Source organism: Megascapheus bottae, chromosome 7 (genome assembly GCF_031878675.1).
Source record: "Megascapheus bottae isolate mThoBot1 chromosome 7, mThoBot2.hap1, whole genome shotgun sequence".
Classification (NCBI taxonomy): Eukaryota; Metazoa; Chordata; class Mammalia; order Rodentia; family Geomyidae; genus Megascapheus; species Megascapheus bottae.
The window spans coordinates 4,834,246-4,854,812 of NC_143515.1; the positions used below are offsets into that span (position 1 = coordinate 4,834,246).

Below are 20,567 nucleotides of genomic sequence, written 5' to 3' on the forward strand. Positions count from 1 at the left end.
GACTTCTGCCCAGGCTGGCTTTGAAATGCCATCCTCATATCTCAGCTTCCTGAGTTGCTAGGAATATAGGCATGAACTATCAGCACCAGGTAAAGCTAAGTGTTAAAGAAGAAAATGAATCAAATGATTGATATGTGGTTTCACAAATCATGATTAATACCAAACTAGTTCATAGATAGGACCTGGAGACCTAATAGTTCACAACTCTCAGTTCCAGAGCAGTAGCTAAACCATTTTAAAAGTAATCTATAAGAAAAACAGAAGACATTTGCAAAACGTGTTTCAATAGACCACCATGAAGCTTACTTTTCTAATTGTGTCATATGCACCGAATTCAACTAATTTTCTTGAACACTCACTATTAAGTTTTAAGTTATCTTATAAAACAAATTTTATCTACCCAAGTACATACCTCTTATTGAAGATACTATGTCAAGGAACATTAGTAGGTAAGAGAAAGATTAAAAGCCAATAAGAATCCACCATTAAATCAGTTTCACATCAGCAGATTCAGAGTTATCCTATCTAAGGGGGACAAAAAAAGGCCTTTATCTAATAATGACTCTCTCTGTGGGAACAGCTATTCAGATTTCCTTCTGCAACTAGGCTATACTGTGTTACTGTGAATATTGGTCCCCTGAGCAGATCCTACCTTCATCCCTAGAATTCATGGTCATGTACCTCTGGGTAGCTGAGCAGGCTCTGCAGCTGTGAAGTTTACTCTGAAATGCAAGATTACCTGCATTATCCCCATGGCCTAAATGTCAGAGGAAAAGATAGAAGCAGGATGTCAGAACTGGGCGCTATGATAATGGCAATACTCACTTAGCAGATGGAGGAAGGGTCTCTACACTTTGGAAGGCAGCCAGCCTGAAAGAACTGTCAGCAAAACAGATTATCTTCTCAAGCCCCAAGAAAGAATGAAGCTTTACAGACCTGTGTAATCTCCTACTACAGAACTGTAAATTAACTGATTTGTGTTAGGTCATTTGATTAGAAACAATTTAGCCAACAACTACAGGAAACGAATAGGATAATTCTATCACCCAATTCTGGCTTTTTGGTGGTCAATTGTAGATAAGGGTCCGATGGAAATTCCTGCCTGATCTGGCTTTAAAACTCAAATCTCAGCCTTCAGTCAGGAGAGATACAGAGGTGCCAAGCTCCCCTGTTTTTTTTGTTTGTTTTGTTTTATTTTAAATAAGTTCTAACTTTTTATGGGCTATTTATACTTCCTACAATAGTGTGTATAGGTGGAATGGTATGAAATTGCCAACACACTCCTTCTCTTTTTTTTTTTTTCTTAGCTGAAGTGGAGTCTCACAAATGTTTCTTGCTTAAATTACCTGTAACTATCCATCTTACCTCATTCTCTTGCATAGCTGGGATTAAATATGTGAGTCAACAATTCTTGACCATAAGCACTTGAGTGACACTCTAGCATGAGCCATGCCACCGTTCATTTGGCTACAATTTTACCATTGCATTTTTTTTGTCAGTCATAGGGCTTGAGTTCAGGGCCTGAGAACTATCCCTAAGCTTTTTTTGCCTCAAGGCTACCTGTCTACCATTTTGAGCTACAGTGTCACTTCCAATTTTCTGGTTGTTAATTGGAGAATAAGAGTCTCATGAACTTTCATGCCTGGATTGTTTGTGAATTGTCATCCTCATATCTCAGCCTCCACAGTAGCTAGGATTACAGATGTGAGCTACTGGCACCCAACATCTATTACTTTTATCTTTCTTTAAAAATAATTTTTTATTGATACCCTTTCTCACATGTTGGTCTCCATTTCCCTCCCACATCCCTGCCCCTCATTTTGTTTTCCCCCCTTCCATATCTGATTTCAAATAACCAAATACACATATATACAATCTATCAGATAACAAGGTGAAATACTGTAACAATATGAGATAGCCAAGGGACAGCAAAAGAGATGAGAGATAACATAGTACATTAAAGACAACAATCACTCATTATATGGCTTTTTATGTATGCATGTGTGTATGTAAATATATCAAACATATATTTCAATATTGCAAGTATTTATTTTTATTAAGAATATGTGTGGAGGAGAAAATACTTTATTATTTAAAAATACTTCATAATACTCAGGTAGATAAGCACAGTTAATCCAGTATTTTCTAATCAAGTGAAATATATTTTTCTGAAGCAAAACATCACGTAATAGAGCATTTTTAAATGTCTCAATGCAAGTATATATGAAAATAGCATAACAAGACTCAGTGAAGGCTATTTTCTAGTTGGAGTATAGATGAGGATGAGGAAAGAGAAGTAGACTTTGGGGCAAGGACTGAGTACTCCCAAGAGTTGGCTGGGCCAACAAGGAGCAGGAAGGAGGTTGAATATTTAAACAGATTATTTGCTACCAAGGAATAAAAAGAAAAATGAAACTTGTTGAAATTGTTTGGGGAAGGGAGAGTGACAGAGGGGGAGGGACTGATTGAAATACACTGTAAACATATTGGGAAATATAAGAATGAGCCCCCTCCCTGTGATATTACCATGAGATAATAATAACAATAATAAGTATCTCTCAGTGCCCACATAAAATACATAGAAATTAAATCCATGTCTAGAAGGGAAGCAGCCAGACTTAAGTCAGAAATAAATACATAGACAAGCTAACAACAAATGGTAAAGCAAAAAGATCCAAGTGTAAGCAATAGTGATGTAAAACCTTTAACTATATCAGTGATGTAAGACCCCCGACTCAGCGGGACGTCTTCCAGAAGGAGACCCTTCCCAAGGAACAACGAGGCCACGCAGTCGGATGCAAACAGCAAGAGGTTTATTTGGGTACACGGGCGTCTGGGGCAACAAAGTCTCCTAGAAGACTTGCGCGCCGAGGCTGGGGAGAGGGGAGTATTTATGGGTAGCTGAAGCGTGGTTACAGAAGCAGAAGCATGGTTACAGGGTAGGGATTGGTTAATTCAAATGAGGCTGGGGGTTTATTCTGGGCAGTAGTGGAATTTTCCTTTTTGGCTAGAGAAGGGCTTACGTGTCCTTCTTCTGGTCATAACATGTTTTTCACATACTCCTTATCTTACTCCTTATTTTTGGCTAGAGAAGGGCTTACCTGTCCTTCTTCTGGTCATAAGATGTTTCACACACACTCCTTATCCTGTCTATACAATTTCAGTTCTCGGTCACTCTGACCGTGAACATCTTGCTGGTTATTTTTCAATTTCTTTTTATGACTAAACTGCAGCTGCTACACAAAATGGAGTCACTTCTGCTATCCTGGGAATTACAGTTAAGGCTATACATTTCTCAGTGATACTCAAAGTTCCTAGAAGAATGAATATGACATAAAAAAGTTCGACTGAATTCAATTGAACTATAGGAAAACAAGCTGTACATATGTTCAATATAATGGCATGTCCAATCTGTGTACTATGTTGAAACTGTGGAAGGATATAGAAGTGTGACCCACTCCATTTTGGTAACTGGTGGAAGCAATTGTGATGCTAGAGTCTTACTGCAGCTCTTACCAACAGAGGTATTATTCCCACTCACCAGTACCTGGGATGACGATAATGCTTGAGTGAGTTTCTCTAGAGGGAAATGTAGGCAGCAGTAAGTGAGGACAGCTGAGAAAGAAAACACATCCGGTTCCTTTCAGAACTAGGATGTGGAAAAAGTCCATGACAGTCTCTCTGGTTCACAAAGTGTGAAAAAACAATGAAGTAAAACCTAAATAACCGTGCTTTAGTGACATCTATTAAAGGCATCACGATTCTTCAATACAATTCTTCCACTTTCTCTTTTTATTTTCATTAAAACAGGTTGCTTTTCTAGCATTTTATTTTATCTGGCTTAGGTAGAGATTCTTTCTTCAGCTTCCCTTATCAACTTGGATAATGGAAAAAGTCTTCAATATACGATATGGTCAGCAGTGCACCTTGGGATGAATGAGGCAAGCAGGATATGGGACCTTCCTCACACCCATCCGCATTTCAATTTCACCTGCTGCACCCTCTGTGTGAGTACAGCCCAGGAACACATTGGCAGAACAATTGGATTGTGGTATATCATTGTTTCTACACACAATGCTTACCAATAGTATTCACTCTTCATGTTTCTTGGCTGTAGCAATTTAAAAGAATTTCTCATTTCTTTCATAAAATAACAGAATACATGGCATCATATTTTTATAACTTTATTTATTACTTTTAAAAAGCTTCATTGAAAAGAAGGGTTACTGTTACCTAAGTCAAGAAATGAGTACATCTCCCTTTAGGCAATGTTATCCCTTCCCTCCCCCTCTCCCAGTTTTTTCTTTAGTTAGCCTATATTTACATGAAAACACATCATGGCACACCAGTCTCTTGCCCTTGACCATTAACAGGAGCATTATCTGCCCTTTTATTAACTCTGGCTTAGTAATATGATTTCATTTCAACTTCAAAATCCTTTTATCAATATTACCTATTACCATCCTATCCACAGTTGTATAGTTCATTCCAATATGGTAGCCAATGAATCCATTGCTGAGTTTGCTGTTTGTTTACTCTTTACCCTTCTACTTTTGTGCATCCTCTTATAATCCCAAGATATATAAACAAACAAACAAAAAGAAAAAAAACAAAAGCAGTGAAACAGAAAAAGAAAAAAATCTTTTTTTCCATTTCCTGAGGTTCATCTAGATAAATATTATTCTGTATAATCAGATACACATAGGTATTGTGCCTTTCTGTCCCATTCCTAAGGGTATTAGGGACACACACACACACAAACACACACACACACAAACACATCCCTTTGTGTGAAATATAGGGAAAAAGAGGTCAGAGGAAAAACATGAGTGAGAAGAATCTTTAAGAGGATTTACTTATTATTTGTAGGTGGAGAAGGTGACTAGTTTCCTCTTGTTAGAGTATCTTTATTGTTTTGTGCTCAAGTGGGGATTGTTGAATGTATATTTCTAGGGGAGTGTAATTTATCACAGATATAGAGATATTTCATACTGTAAATTGCTGTTGGAGCAGTCATCACGAACAAGTTAGACAAATGTGGCAGGGTACAATCTTAAGCACTGTAGGAAAGAAACCACTGGGAATCTCATGCATCAGCTTCAGAGGGTTGAGTACAACCAATCCTTGCTAGCCAAAAGAAATCCAGAGTTGACTGTATTGCTCAACACAAATACCATTGCTAACTTCTCAATGCATTTCCTGCCCATTTAAAGTTGTGGCTAAGAGTCATGCATATATTTTGATGTATCTCCTCAGATCACTAAAGGGTAATCTGTTTCTTGACCAATGTGCTGTTACAGACCAAATTTTGAGAGGAAGACAGGGTGAAGAGAGACACTGAAACATTTTATTTGGAAGTGCCGTACATGCTCGAATACTCTTAAAATTTAAATGCTTTACAGTACGGTTTTAACACAGAAATCCTCTGTTCTTAGGAATTAAAATTTTGGTTTAGGTCTGCTTATCTCTAAAACAGGAATACATGGATGAAGCTTGAAAATATAATTGTATATTAAATATATTTCATTTATTTTTACACATGTTTTTAGTTACTCTAGTTTTTCATAACAAAATAAATCACAAATGAGATAAATCAGAGCTGTTTTTATGCCATTTTCTGCATTATATTATAAGCATTGGGCTATAGCTACTCATATGTTTTATACATATATACATACATAAGTAAGTATATAATATATGCATTGTATATGTGTATATACATACACACATATATACATGCATACCTATGAATGTCTGTATGTATGCAAATGTATGTATGTGTATATATACACACATAGGTATAAAATTGGGTATATATGTATGCATAAGTGTGTTTGCTGTGAATGGTCCTTGAACTCAGGGCCTAAGTACTGGCCTTGCACAGCAAGGCTAGTACTCTATCACCTGTGCCACAGCTTGATTTTTGGCTTGTGGCTTTTGGGTGGTTTAATGGAGATGAGTCTCATGGACTTTCTTGCCCTTACTGTGCTTAAATTATGAACTTCAGATCTGAACTTCCTGAGAAGCTAGGATTACAAGCATAAGTTAACCCATATGTTAACCCATGTTCCTAGGGAACATGGCCTAGTGGTAAAGTGCTTGTCTAACATGCAGGAAGCCCTGGGTTTGATTCCTGAGGGCCACACACACAGAAAAAACTGTAAGTGGTGTTATGGCTCAAACTGGTAGAACATTATTAGCCTTGAGAAAGCTCAAGAACAGTGCCCAGTCCTGAATTCAAGCCCAAGGACTGGCAAAGGAAGCAGAAAAAAAGAACAAGAAGAAGGAGGAGGAGGAGGAAGAGGAAGAGGAGAAAAAGTGGAGAAGAAGAAGAAGAAGAAGAAGAAGAAGAAGAAGAAGAAGAAGAAGAAAAAAGAAAGAAAGAAAGAAAGAAAGGAAAGAAAGAAGAAAGAAAGAAAGAAAGAAAGAAAGAAAGAAAGAAAGAAAGAAAGAAAGAAGAGGAGGAGGAAAAGGAGGAGAAGGAGAGAAAAAAAAATTATGAGGAAGAAATTTCCATCAATACATATAAATATCATACACATAAGCAATTTTCAAAGTTTTTATCTATCATTTCCTTTTTGCACACCTAAAATTAAATATCATGTTGTATGTATATGTCATATACTATATATTCTTTTACACATTAAGTTTAATTACTTAATTTGCTTTATTAAATTTGTTTAATGCTTCCTACGTCCTTCATGACAATTTGAAGTGGCTAAACTAGTTGTTTTCCAGAATGATGGGGCTTGGTTCATTTTCTTCTATTTTTTTTTCGTTTTTGTTTTTAGATTTACCTCTTTAGGTTGTACACTGGTGGCTCATGCTTATAATCCTTGCTACTTAGTAGGCTAATCTCAGAACTGAGGTTTAAAGCTAGAATGGGTAGAAAAGGAAACTCTATAAGAGTCTTATCTCCAGCTAACTAGAAAAATGTTGAAAGCGGAGATATGGGTCATACAATGGAGCACATCTTAAGTGCAAAAGCAGAAAGCCTAAATTCAAGCAACACACACACACACACACACACACACACACACACACACACTTTTACAAAAATGGGATATCCAACTCCATTCGTGAGTTCCAGAATTGAAATTAATTCACCTCAAATAAAAATTTAAAAAATGAAAACACAGGGGCGGGAGTTTGGCCTAGTGGTAGAGTGCTTGCCTAGCATGCACGAAGACCCGGATTTGATTCCTCGGTACCACATACATAGAAAAAAACCAGAAATGGTGCTGAGGCTCAAGTGGTAGAGCCCTAGCTTTGAGAAAGTCCAAGGATAGTGCTCAAGACCTGAGCTAAAACCCAGGAATGGCAAAAAAAAGTGAAAACACTTAGGCCTTAGGCTAGGATTAGAGATGTGCACCACCAATACCAAATTGACTTGTTACTCTCCTTGTGATATCAGAATACTAGTTTTTTGCACTAAGGTTTGAAATAAAGAAATATATATGCTCCAGTCTTGGGCTTGAACTTAGGACCTGGATGCTGTCCCACTTCCAGCTTTTTCTGTGTATGCAGTGCTGAGGAATCGAACCCAGGGCTTCATGCATGAGGTAGGCAAGCACTCTACCACAAGTCCACACTGACAACCTCCCCCCAATTATAGTTTTATCAGATAGTTTTCAACAACTTAAGACATTTCCAAATATATGTGTGTGTGTGTGTGTGTGTGTGTGTATTCAGGTTATATTATTAGTTTGTTGCTGAAAATAGAATGAGATTTTTGAAATGGTCTGAAAATAATTTGAAGTCAATAAATATTGCAGTTTTAACAGTAGTGAGTTTCCAGTCTATGATGCCTTTATGTTTATTTTAATTATTTTTAAATTATTTTAATGAATCTATTTTTGTTTACTATGCCTGAGTTTTGCAGTTCTTTTAATTACAAAATGAAATTATTTTGTAGTATTTTAAATAAGTATACTGTAAATTAATTGCTTTGTCATGTTATACTTTCAGCCCCATTATTTAAATATAAAATCCTTTATGCACATGTGTCATGGATGTTGAAAACTCTCCAATGTTTATCATTTAGATCTAACAGACTTGGGGAAAATTCCATAGAATTCACTATTATATCATGACATAAACAAATAGGAATAGTATTGTTTTTTATGGTCTGGATACCTTTTCCTTCCCATGGTTAGACCTGGGAAAATATTTTTGACAGCCAGACTTTACAGATATCTCCCATTTTGTTAGGAGAAAAGATGACAGTTTATTGCTGTTTTGATACTAGTCAATTAATCAGTTGGTTAAATTGCTACTGTTAGATGTTTCATTACAAGATTAGTATTTCTTTTTTTCCATTTAAAAGGTAAGTAAATTTAGCTAGGTGCCAGTGACAAACATACAATTCTACCTACAAAGGAAGCTAAGACCTACAAAGCTTGGGCAGAAAAGTCCATGAGACTCAATCTCCAACTAACCAGCAAAAAAAAAAAATACTCTGGAGGAAGAGCTCAATTAGTAGAGCACCTGCCAAGAACATGCAAAAGGACATGCATTAATTCCCATACATGGATACCCTTTCACATGTCTTGGTCCCCATTTCCCTCCCCCACCTCCAGCCTCATCTTGTTTTCCCCCGTTCCCTATCCAATTTCAAATACCCAAATACAAATATATCCGATATATCAGGTAACAAAGTGAGATACTGTAACAATATGAGATAACCAAGGGACAGCAAAAGAGATGAGAGATAACATAGTACCTTAAGAACAACAATCATTCATTATATGGCATATGTTTCTATATCCTAGAGATCCTTTCCTTTAGTGTCCTGCTATATGGCCTTTTGTATCAAGGTTTTGCTCTATTGCTAATCTCTGCTAGGAGAGCCCAAGGTTTCTACTGATTATGACAAATGAGGGAAACCATTGAGCCTAAGTACCTTTGAGTCTGGCTTACTTCGCTTAATATGATCTTTTCTAAGTCTTTCCATTTCCTAGCAAATGGGGCAATGTCATTCTTTCTGACAGCAGCATAGAATTCCATTGTGTACAAATACCACTCATCAACTGAGGGACATCTAGGTTGGTTCCATATCTTTGCTATGGTAAATAGTGCTCCAATGAACACTGTTGTGCTGGTGGATTTATTATGTCTTTGTTTCTCGATGATTGGGTAAATGTCAAGTAGTGGAATTGCTGGGTCATAGGGAGCTCTGTTTAGTCTTTTGAGGAACTGCCATACTGCTTTCCATAGTGGTTGAACGAGTTTGCACTCCCACCAACAGTGTGGTAGTGATCCCTCCTGGCCCCATCCCCTCCAGCATCTGTTGTTATTCGTTTTCTTGATCCTAGCCATTCTAACTGGAGTGAGGTGGAATCTTAGAGTTGTTTTGATTTGCATTTCTTTTATGACCAGAGATGTTGAGCATTTCTTCATGTGTCTATAGGCCATTTGTGTTTCTTTTTCAGAGAAGACTCTCTTTAAGTCTTTGGCCCATCTTTTAAAGCGATGGTTGTTACTTTGGAGATTAGTTTTGGATTGATTCAATTCTTTGTCTGTTGATATATTTTAGATATGAGACCTTTGTGTGTTGTATGGTTGGTGAAGATCTTCTCCCACTCTGTAGGCTTCCTAATTAATTTACTAGCTATGTCCTTTGCCATACAAAAGCTCTGCAGTTTAATGAAGTCCCACTTATCCAGCCTTTCTCTGATTTGTTGTGATTCTTGGTCCTTATTAAGAAAGTTTCGACCTATGCCAAGGTGGCCTAGTGTATCTCCCATTCCTTCTTGTAAAGTTTTCAGTGTGTCAGCTTTTACCTTGAGGTCTTTGATCCATTTGGAGTTAATTCTAGTGCAAGGTGACAAAGAAGGATCCAACTTTAGTTTTCTGCAGGTGCTTAACCAGTTCTGTCAGCACAACTTATTGAAGAGGCTGTCTTTCTTCCATTCTATTTTTTTGGCTCCCTTGTCAAAGATTAGGTGGCCATAGGTCTGTGGTTTAATATCTGGGTCTTCAGTTCTATTCCATTGGTCTTCGTGAAAGGGTATCCATGCGTGCTAATTAATGCACCATCTATCTGGCAAATATCATGTAACCCTTCTATTAATTACAATAAAAAATATATGAAAAAAGGACATGCAAACTAAGCGAGAACATGAATCCCTAAGCTCATGCCTCAGAAAAGTGTGACAAGATTCAGAGATAGATAGTCTATACATTCTTTCAAGTTTCTGTCATTGGACATGAAGTAAAGTTAAGCCTTTCTGCCTCAATCCCTTATCTGCAACTTCAGTTTCCACAATTTTGCTTGCTTATTGGCAAATGTGGCCTGAAAATAAAGAAATAAAATCTTTAATCAAATACCATGATGGTATATTTCATTAAATCATTTACTGTGCATCATTCATAAATGAAATTTTTTTCCATTTTTTCATTTACAAATTGAAACATGTACATTATATAACAGTGATATTCACAAGACAATATTTTATAAATGAGCTCTCCAACTTAGGAGGCGGTGAGTGGAGGAAAAGTGGGAGGAAAACATAGGAAGAGGTAACAATGTTCAAGAAGTATTGTACTCACAACCTTACAAACATAACTGTAACCCCTCTATACATCATTCTGATAATAAAAGAAATTTTAAAATAAATTAATTAAATGTTATCAGTTTATTAAAATTTATAAATTGAATGTTTTCCTATGCATGTATATGCCTTAATGTCAGGAATACACTACATCTCTTGGAAAGTATCCTCTTTAGTTAAATGGGGGTTAGTGACATGCAATGTGCCCCAGTGGTATATGCAGCTCAGTTAATTAAATGCATTTAAAGAATGCATGTATTTTGGGAGTACATGCTCCGATTAGCTTTGCTGCTGGTGTGTACAGTCCCAGTTGCTTGGTAGCCAAGGTTGTGCCATTCCAATTCTTGTATCTATTCCTTTTCACCTAGTACTTTCTATGTCTTTCTTAGAGCTCTGATTTACAAATGTCCTAGGACTCCTGGCATCTTTGGAGGTCGACCTTCTCATTCTTATCATCTTTCCTTGCCTTGTTCACTTCCCTTTCCTGTGTCCTTCATCTATTCCACTTCTAAATAAACAGGCCCTCCCAGCTTCATTCCTAGGCTCCAAAAAAAAAAGTTGCACTAATTCCAGCATGAATCTTTCCTAAACGAAATATATTAATCCTCAGAGGCACTTTGAGAAAGTCAACCTGAAATCTATCTGGATCAATAATATGTTTTGGTATAATTATATTTTATACCTCATGCCTGTAATCCTAGCTACACAGCAGGCCAAGATTTGAAGATTGTAGCTTGAATCCAGCAGTTTTAATGGTAGTTTGAAGAAAGTCCGTGGGATTCCTATCTCCAATTAAACACCAAAAAGCCAAAAGTGGAGCTGTGGCTCAAGTGGTAAAGCCTTGATCAAGAAAAGTTTAGTGACTGTACTCAATTCCCGAATTCAAGCCTTAGGACCAGAACAAAATAAATAAGTAAATTTATTTATGTATTTATCTAAATCCATTTTCCCTGAGCTCTTCAACTCAAGGCTACTGTCCTGCCCTTTGAGCCACAGCAGCACTTCCAGTTTTCTAGTGGTTAATTGGAGATAACAGTCTTATCTTTAGTGCCCAGGCTGGCTTTGAACCTCAATCCTCAGATCTCAGGCTCCTGAGTAGCTAGGATAACAGGCATGAGCCACTGTACTCGACTGTATTTATTTTTCAAATGCATTATTTTCTACAAATTAATGTGTTGTGTTGTATATATTATATATGATATACTATATGTTACATATCATGTATACTATATATAATCAGTTTTAGAAAATAAGCATGCATTTGTATGTATCTGATAACTGACTAATTTAAGTGATTACTCATGCAATCAAATATTCAACATCGTACTACAGTTCAGAAAACACAATTTAACATGAAGCTCTTTGGTCACTCTAGTTTTCTTTTGCTTAAGAATAAAAAAGAAAATGTAAATAAATCCACTCATCTAACTCATTAAATGCCAGACACTGAAATAAACAATCAGGTCCACAGTGGAGGGATATATCGTTGTCTTTCTTAGGCACAGATAAAATGTAAAGTATTGGAGTTGTAACATATAGACAGCCCGATATGGCAGGACAGGGAGGATGGAACATACCAATTAGAGTAAGCATCTGGTAGTGACATATAGGGTAACGGTATTTGTGGAAGGGCCTTTACACTTAGTGGACACAGATGATGAATAATGCATGCTACCTGGAGTGGATGTGGTTGAAAAGAAAACAAAACACTGATAAGTTTTCAATAAATTCCAGGGAATTTGAAAGAGAAAAGAGAGAACGGAGTAGTAAGAATGAACTTGAGAAAAATGACATCAAGATATCCTGTCAAGGAATGGTAGAGAGAGGACTACTGGTCCCAACAACAAGCGTGTCTACATTTGAACCCATGGGGAATAAAATCACTGGGGTAGGGCTACATCATGTTAAATTGTCATTACGTTATTGAAAAGTGATCTGAACTATAAAACAGCTGCATGTTTTTGTCTTATTGTATAGCAATGTCAGACCGTGTTAGCAACTACAAAAAAAGAAAAAAGACTATACCTCCAAATTTCAAGCATTATGGAATTGCCTACAAATAGATATTGCGTAAAAAGAGAAAAATTCAAGGTGTAAAGTTATCTGTTAATTTCCTAAAACTGTAAGAACCTAATGTATGTCCAAAACCTCAAATATTGACGTTGATTGTCACTAACTCTTACAAGAAGGATCATTTAGGTGATATGATTGACAATCTTTCAGTTTTGGTCTTTTTTTTAAGTAAATTTATTTATTTATTTTCTGATATCTCCTATTTTCTACTTCAAGGTTTGAAGTAGAACATTATTTTCTATATTAAATTTGTATTAGTTTGATTACTGAATACATCTATTAGCTAAAGTATTAAATGAGCACCAGTACTAGTTTTTTCCTTATATAAAATGTCATATTTTAGCAAAGATTGTGGACATATTTTGGCAGCTTATTGAACAAATGTCTCGGTGGGTGAGAGTTGTAAGGAGAGGAATGTCTAAGTCAGTGAGCATTGATATGATCAAGCTCACAGGACCATCTACAAGAATGCTCCATTGTGGAGGACTGGGTTGTGATAATTAAATGACAATGCTTTTATTAACTTGTTCCATCTGATGTATAAATTTTTGTTCTGCATATATACATAAAACCTTTATTATCAGAAGGGGTGAGAATTAATGCTCCTACTATCTGGCAAATATAAATATAACCCCTCTATACATCACAATAAAAATTTAAAAAATGAAAAAAACTTTATTCTCAGGAATGATAAGAAATCCATACACTTTCATTACTTTTATATGTGTATGTGTACATACACAGAAATATTTAACAGGTGCATACATGTATATTTGTTCTATGTGAATATGCATACGTGTGCATATATATGTACATTTATGAACTGTCTGGGCAAATGAAGCAAATATCAAGAGCAACTCATATTTAGAATTTCACACTGCAGCTATAGGACAGAAGAATTCTCTTTGTTAATTGTATTACTGGGGTATAGTCCAAAATCAGTGGTGCTTCAATCTTTGCTTTTCAAACTCTTTGCTAAAACTGTCTTGAGTAGTAATTTTTTCTAAAATAATATTCTAATGAAACTAACATTAAGAACATTAATGTAAGCAACATTTACTCATTATTGTTGTTTTTTGAGCTTTCAATGCTACCTGTTATAAGAACTTTTGCCCCATGCTTCCTCTTCCTATGCTAGACTGAGTGAGGAGTCCACCCCTAAGCTGGTGGCTTCCAGCATGCATCAATGCCATGTGCACATTTCTGTTCTGCAGTACGATGCTCAGCTAGGGACAAGTCTTTGGAAACCTCATTATTGTATGTTTAAAATCTTTCAAGAATATGCATTTATTTCTTAAAATCCTTTCATGTGTATAGTGTCCCTAATTGGGAAATTATGACATTTAGAAATCTTAATCAATTCAGCTCTATGATTTATTATTTAACTTTACTGTGTTAAAGTTGATCCTAAACATGCCCTTTTGCTCCTTACCACAAACCACTTCACCTCTCTCCATCATATCATATTGTATATTTTTAAAGAAGTTTTAGCTTTTGAATTCTATATTCAGAATAGCTTCAGGAATTACTGTCAAGACAAAAAAATGTCTCCACAGTTAAGAGGCAGGGGGCTCTGCAAGGAAATGACGTGATAGTCCCATTTGCCTCTTTATATTGTAGATAAAAGGTTGTCACAAAACATCAATTAACACTATGCCATCATTTGCAAATGCCAGAGCATTGTAGCAAATAATGGGTTCAAAGATAGCCAGTATGCTTTCTGCCCAGTGCTGAGTTACAAGAGTTACACTCTCACTTATTTATCAGTTCAGATTACTTCAGATTATGGGTACATTAACAATTCAATTGGTAGTATGCTCCAAATGATTTGGGAAAGTTCTACATTAAAGATCATTCCTCTCCCATTCACCTCATTGTTGGGTTACAGTCACATTCACCAGTTATGAGGTGCATTACTTCTCACACATTGACAAGCCCTGTCTTGTTTTTATCCCCATTTCTCTCCCCCTCCTCCTTCCCAATCATCTTGTTTTCCTCCTTCCCTTTCCTATTTCAAATAAACTCATATACAATATACCAGGTAACAAAGTCAGATACAGTAACAATATGAGATTAACCAAAGGGCAAAAAAAGAGAAGTGAAATAACATAGTACATTAAGAACAGAAATCACACATGATAAAGCTTTAAAAAGAGCATATATCTGATAATGTATTTTCTCCATGACATTAGTTGGTGATTGGTGTTGTGATAGTTATACCATTTCTTTGCATTAAATATTGCTATAAAAATTTTATTTTAAAAGAGCACATACCTGATATTAAATTTTCTGGATGGTATTAGTTGTTGATTGTTATCATGATAGTTATACTATTTCTTTGTATTAAATATTGTTATAAAAGTCTAAAAACACTATTAAAATAGCAAGTTCATAACTAGTGGTTTCTTGGGAAAATGACTGCCATGTCTCAGTAGAATGTGTTGTACCCCAATTGATATTTATAAAAATAAGTGGAATAATGAATAGTAAACATGAGGTCTTAGCAATTTGCTGGACTACATTTGTTTTTTTCCAACAGAGATGTAAATCTATAATGAGAGTCCTGTGCCCTGTACCTTCTATAGAGAGAGATGGGACTTTTGTGTTATTAATTTTGATTTGCCAGGGGGTGGTTGTAGATCTAAGGAAAAATCATATGACAAAGTATGCATTTATCAAATATTAAAATGTAAAATTACTCTTTGAAGATTAAATATAAATGCTCTTACTGTAGAGAATAACATTTATCCAGAATAGCAGACTGTATTTCTGTACAGAAGAATGTTAGGTTTCTGATTAATCTAATGAGAATGTGGGCATTGAGACTGGCCTTCGGGACAAGGTACCAGATGCCCCAGAAGGGACTAAAAACAAAGCAGGGAGACAGGACCTAGAGAGACTTTGTCCCAAACATTGGAGATATCTTCCCAAAGAGGCAAAGACATAAAATCCTAGAGGGAAAAACTTACTCAACCTCAATACTATTGACATTTAGCCAAAGATGTCTTTGTTGTGGGAAGCTTGGGTTTGTGGAGTATTTATTTGCCTCATTTGTTTCTATTCATGAATGCCCATAGGATCCTGTTTTCATAAGAGGTTAAATATTTTCCCAAAAGATACATATTTTAGAGAATTGGTATTAAGAAGTCTGTCCTGTGAATAACAGAATGTTTCAGAGCTAGGGTCTAGTGTGAGGTTCTTAGGTCACTGGACATACACTTGAACGAGTCACAGAAGCCTGCTTCTCTTTCTTGCTCTTTTCATTTCTCTGACCCAGGTGAATGGTGTGTGTGTGTGTGTGTGTGTGTGTGTGTGTGTCTTGGGGCTTCAACTCAGGGACTGGGTATTGTTCCTGAGCTTTTATTGCTCAACACTGTAAGAGCCACAGCTCCACTTCTTGCTTATTTGGTGGTTAACCGACTTGTTCTGATTACAGCCTCTGACTGAAGTGAATGATTTTCTATATCATAGGCCCCTACCGTGAAGTGTTTATTTTGTGAACCAAAATAAACCTTTGCTGATGATCAATTTATTATTTCAGCTGTTTCTTACAGTCATACGGTGCTTACTAACACAGTCCCTTAAATTGGGACACTCCAAAATGCACCAAAATTCCCCTGGCAGTCACAATCCCTCCCCTACCACACTGAGAGAGTCTGTTTGGAAGAAAAAGAGCTGAAGAGGAGTTCATTTCCCTAGGATTGGAGATGGAGTCTGCAGACAGACCCTGAACTAATAAGGAGAAACTTGGTTGGGCTTATGCCATCTACTGTCAGGCCTCATTGTGGTAGAGAAATACTCTCAGATAATCAGCTGCGTATTTGAGACACACTTATTACCTTCTTTGTTAAGAACTACTGCTGAACGTTAAGGTGGAGAGCTTATAGGTTATGTCCTACATTGACATAAAGCAATCCATATGAAAATTGGTTTTAGACATTCTTGGCTGAACAATGTCAAGGCATTCAATGTGGTCTGGGGTACTGTGAATCTTTAAATATGTAACCTGGTACCTAGACATACTTGACTGGATGTCAAAAATGTCTGTATTACCAAGTAAAATGAAGGGTTGGAGGTGTGTTTAAGGTGATGGAGACAATGAAAAAAAGCATTAAATAGTGAGTTCAAGTACCAGTCTCAGAAAGAAAAGAATTATCATGATGTTAGGTAGTGATGCTATTTCTATACCTATCTCAGAATGTGACTCTGTGTGGAACAAGCCCATGAAAATATTTGATTGTGTACTCATAATGGAATATAGCATCCTTCATAATTACTAGTCTATTGACGAAGAGACAGAGTTTGAAAGGAAAATATTAGTATTGGAGATTTGTGTCAAAGCAAGTCTCTGGTTCTATGACCGTGGCTTCTCCAATGCACTGATTGTGCCGAATACTAATCAAAGTTCCATTATTCATAGTTTTTACTTACATTTGCACAAATACATTGCTTTCACAATACCATGTAAATAGTTTAAACTCCAAAATTCTATGGGAACAAGGATGATGTAATATAGACAATATTTCTTTTATCAGAGCTGTTATCAATGTCATTTTGGTAAACAACTTAGCATGAGTGTATGGGCCCATGCCCACATAGAACAATTTTAAAGAAATAATAGATTCCAGTAGTCCCTCGAATGAGGAAGCTGGCAGGGTGCATCTGTATTTTTAATTTATAAAGAAGAAACTGCTGGGAGGAAACTGAATATTCTGCTTTATCATCTTTTTGTTTCCCTCTTCTGAAAACAAAATAAGTTTTGGTTCTCACTGAATTCGTTTTAATATATTTACAATATATTTGTGAGCTCTGTGTATCTCATGAACAAGTGTAAATCCCATCTGAAGTCACATTTGATTATAATTTGAAAGTGTATTTCTGACGCAGCTAATAAACAAACAAATCAGTGGGGCACACTGGGCAGGTACTATTGAGAAGGAACTGTTTTCATGAACAACCCCCAAAAAATTATTTTCGAAGTGCAAGTTCCTCCCAGGGAAGGCGTGTGGGGAGAATTTCTGTGTCCTGTGTACAGCTCTGAGCCTCTTTCATGTAGCACGTTTCCCTGGCAGAGAGCTGAAAGAGGCTACAGTGAATCTCAGTGGATCAATTAACAGAGGGACCTGTCCTTCAACAGCAGAAGATCTATTTCAGGATTTGCATATCACTGAAAAAAATTACAAAGCTGAGATAAATACAAGCCCGATAATAACTCACTGCAGACTTGGCTCCATTCCTAGATTTCCTTGGCTGTTTGTCCTAATAAAGTGTCTCCATGGCACCTAGGGCGGGAAGGTTATTAGTAGCTGTCAATCAAAAGAGAGAGTAAGCATCCACTAGAGGAGGAAGAGAGGAGAGGTGACATTCGTCCTCTCTTCTCACTGATATTGGGTATAAAAGTCATTCAGAGCAAGTGGTTAAAAAGGGACAGGTCCCTCTTCATCCCCATGGAAGAAAGAAAAGCTGCCTTGGTTACCAACAATTTAATAATAAAACGAAATACATCAATCATCTTTTTCTTCCTTATTGATGCCTGAACACCCATTAATTCTAAGGAAATGAAGGACATGTGAAAGATATCTTCTTGGGGGACTCTTGACTTAATGTTATTTTTTTTCTCTACCCCTTTCACTAAGTGCATACATATCGAGGCTTAAAAACTAAAGAATTCATCTTTATGAGGCATTTCTGTTTGTGTGTGTGTGTGTGTCTCTCCGCCTGTGTGTTTAATGTTGCATTTTTTCTTACAGCATATCAAATAAATGCCTTAGGGTGGAAAATCAGGTAACAAAACTAAAACATGCTTGCTTCATTCATGTAAATCAGATGCCAGATTTTGACTTTATGAAGTTGGTATACAGAGCCTACCTCTATAGCAATTAATTGATACTTTAAAGATCTTTAAATTATTGTACCATTTTCTTAATTAAAGTATATCTACTGCTTGAGCACATCATCTCTCTATATGCATATTTTCATAAGTAACAGAGTCCATAGAGTGCTAATTGATATCCTGGTCTCCAGACAATACTTTACTAAATGAAATGACAATTATAACCAATTAAAATTCACTTTACATACTACTTCACCTAGTTGGTATGTATTATGCATGAAGATCGAGAGTGCATTGCCTTACTGCTCGGGATTTCTGTGTGTCTCAGAAATTGATGGACAGTTTCAAGATCTTCTTTGAAGCACCATTTCCCCCTAAACCAGGGGTCACTTGGGGCTTATCAGAGGCTCAGTATTTTGGTGTTACTTCCTTTAAATAGATACTCAGAGCTGATATTTGATACAGGTTGAGGCTTTCACTTGTTTGCCTAACATATATCAAGAGCTCTCTTTTACAGAGGTACCTGTGATAAAGAGTTTTGCTGTTGTTTCTTAATAGATATGTTCCTTTCTGCTTATAGACTTCTATCTTCAACTCCTGGCTGCAAGATTCTGGACTTAAATACCTCATCATAACAATAAGGTATTAATCTGTGGCTTGGTGCCAGGCTAAATTTGAAATATCCAGAGACTTGTATATAATGCCAAGACTGCTTGACCTTCAACTGATATCAAAGGATAAAAACTAAGTAATGAGAGGAAACAATAGTCATAATTCTTGTTAAGTAAAAGAGGCCAAAATATCAAGCCATTTCACTCTAATTTTTGTTTACATCAGGAATAATCTGAAGAAAAAAAAATACCAAAGCAGACAAGAATATTCAGACAAGAGTTGGGTAAAAAAATAACCATATCCTAAAATTAAGGATGGATTTGCTTTTATTTTGTTAATGTTTAATTTGAGAAAGTGACATATGCTAATAGTTAATATGCGTTAGTCTGTGCTTAATTTCTTTCAATTACTAGTGGTCAAAGTCTGGATCTATGCTACATGTTTTAGGAGCTTACGATACTTTTTACAAATGTTCTGCCAAAAAATTAGCTTGACATAATAAAGAACAGGCTAATGATGTCAGGAATGTCACCTCACATTCTTCATTCTTGCAGCGAGCTTTTAACCATAGTCCTTCAAGAACCTTCCTTTGAAATCACCTATTTTTATGACTCATAATATGTAGACTAATTTCTGAGCAACAAGTGTTACAATCAATTTTTCAAGTAATCCTGGCTTGGTAGGGGTTCGGACCATGAACTCGACACATGACATGTCTTTGAGAATGTATAAGTGAGAAAGAAGGCAGGATAGTTGCAGCTTGCTTTTGATAATATTTTACAGAGTTTGAAAGTTTAATGGGCTGCGGTGCTGCCTGTGTGCTCGTTCGGTGCAGACCAGGGAGCTCTTTTGTGAAGCAACATCTGAGGAGACTGGGCGCTCGCGATGGCCGACGAAAAGCCCAAAGAAGGAGTCAAAAACTGAGAACAATGATCATATTAATTTGAAGGTAGCGGGGCAGGATGGTTCTGTGGTGCAATTTAAGATGAAGAGGCATACACCACTTAGTAAACTAATGAAAGCCTATTGTGAACGACAGGGTTTGTCCATGAGGCAGATCAGATTCCGATTTGATGGGCAGCCAATCAATGAAACAGACACACCTGCACAGTTGGAAATGGAGGTGAAGATGCAATTGACGTGTTCCAGCAGCAGACAGGAGGTGTCTACTAAAAAAGGGAACCTGCTACTTTGCTCCAGAACTTTGTTCTTATAGACCAAGAATACATTCTTTATTAGAGAACTGCAATTTGGTTCCACCACATCCTGACTACTGCAGTATAGTTTTCTCTATTCTTTCATTTTCCCCTTCTCCATTCCTTTATTGTACATAAAGTAACTGGTGTATGTGCGCAAGCATATTGCTTTTCTTTTTTCCTTTTTTCTTTTTTAACTAAATGGCCAATGGTATATTTTGATTGACATCAAATGGAGATGGGATGGGGAGAAATACTGGTTCTGTGAAAATATCCCCCTTCTCCATTAGTGGCATGCTC

The 20,567-nt window shown here is 36.5% G+C and overlaps 1 pseudogene; it reads left to right on the plus strand.

Moving 5' to 3' along the window:
• The first annotated feature begins 19,956 nt into the window (after positions 1-19,956).
• Positions 19,957-20,298, plus strand: LOC150060193 (small ubiquitin-related modifier 2 pseudogene; annotated as a pseudogene).
• The last annotated feature ends 269 nt before the right edge of the window (positions 20,299-20,567 follow it).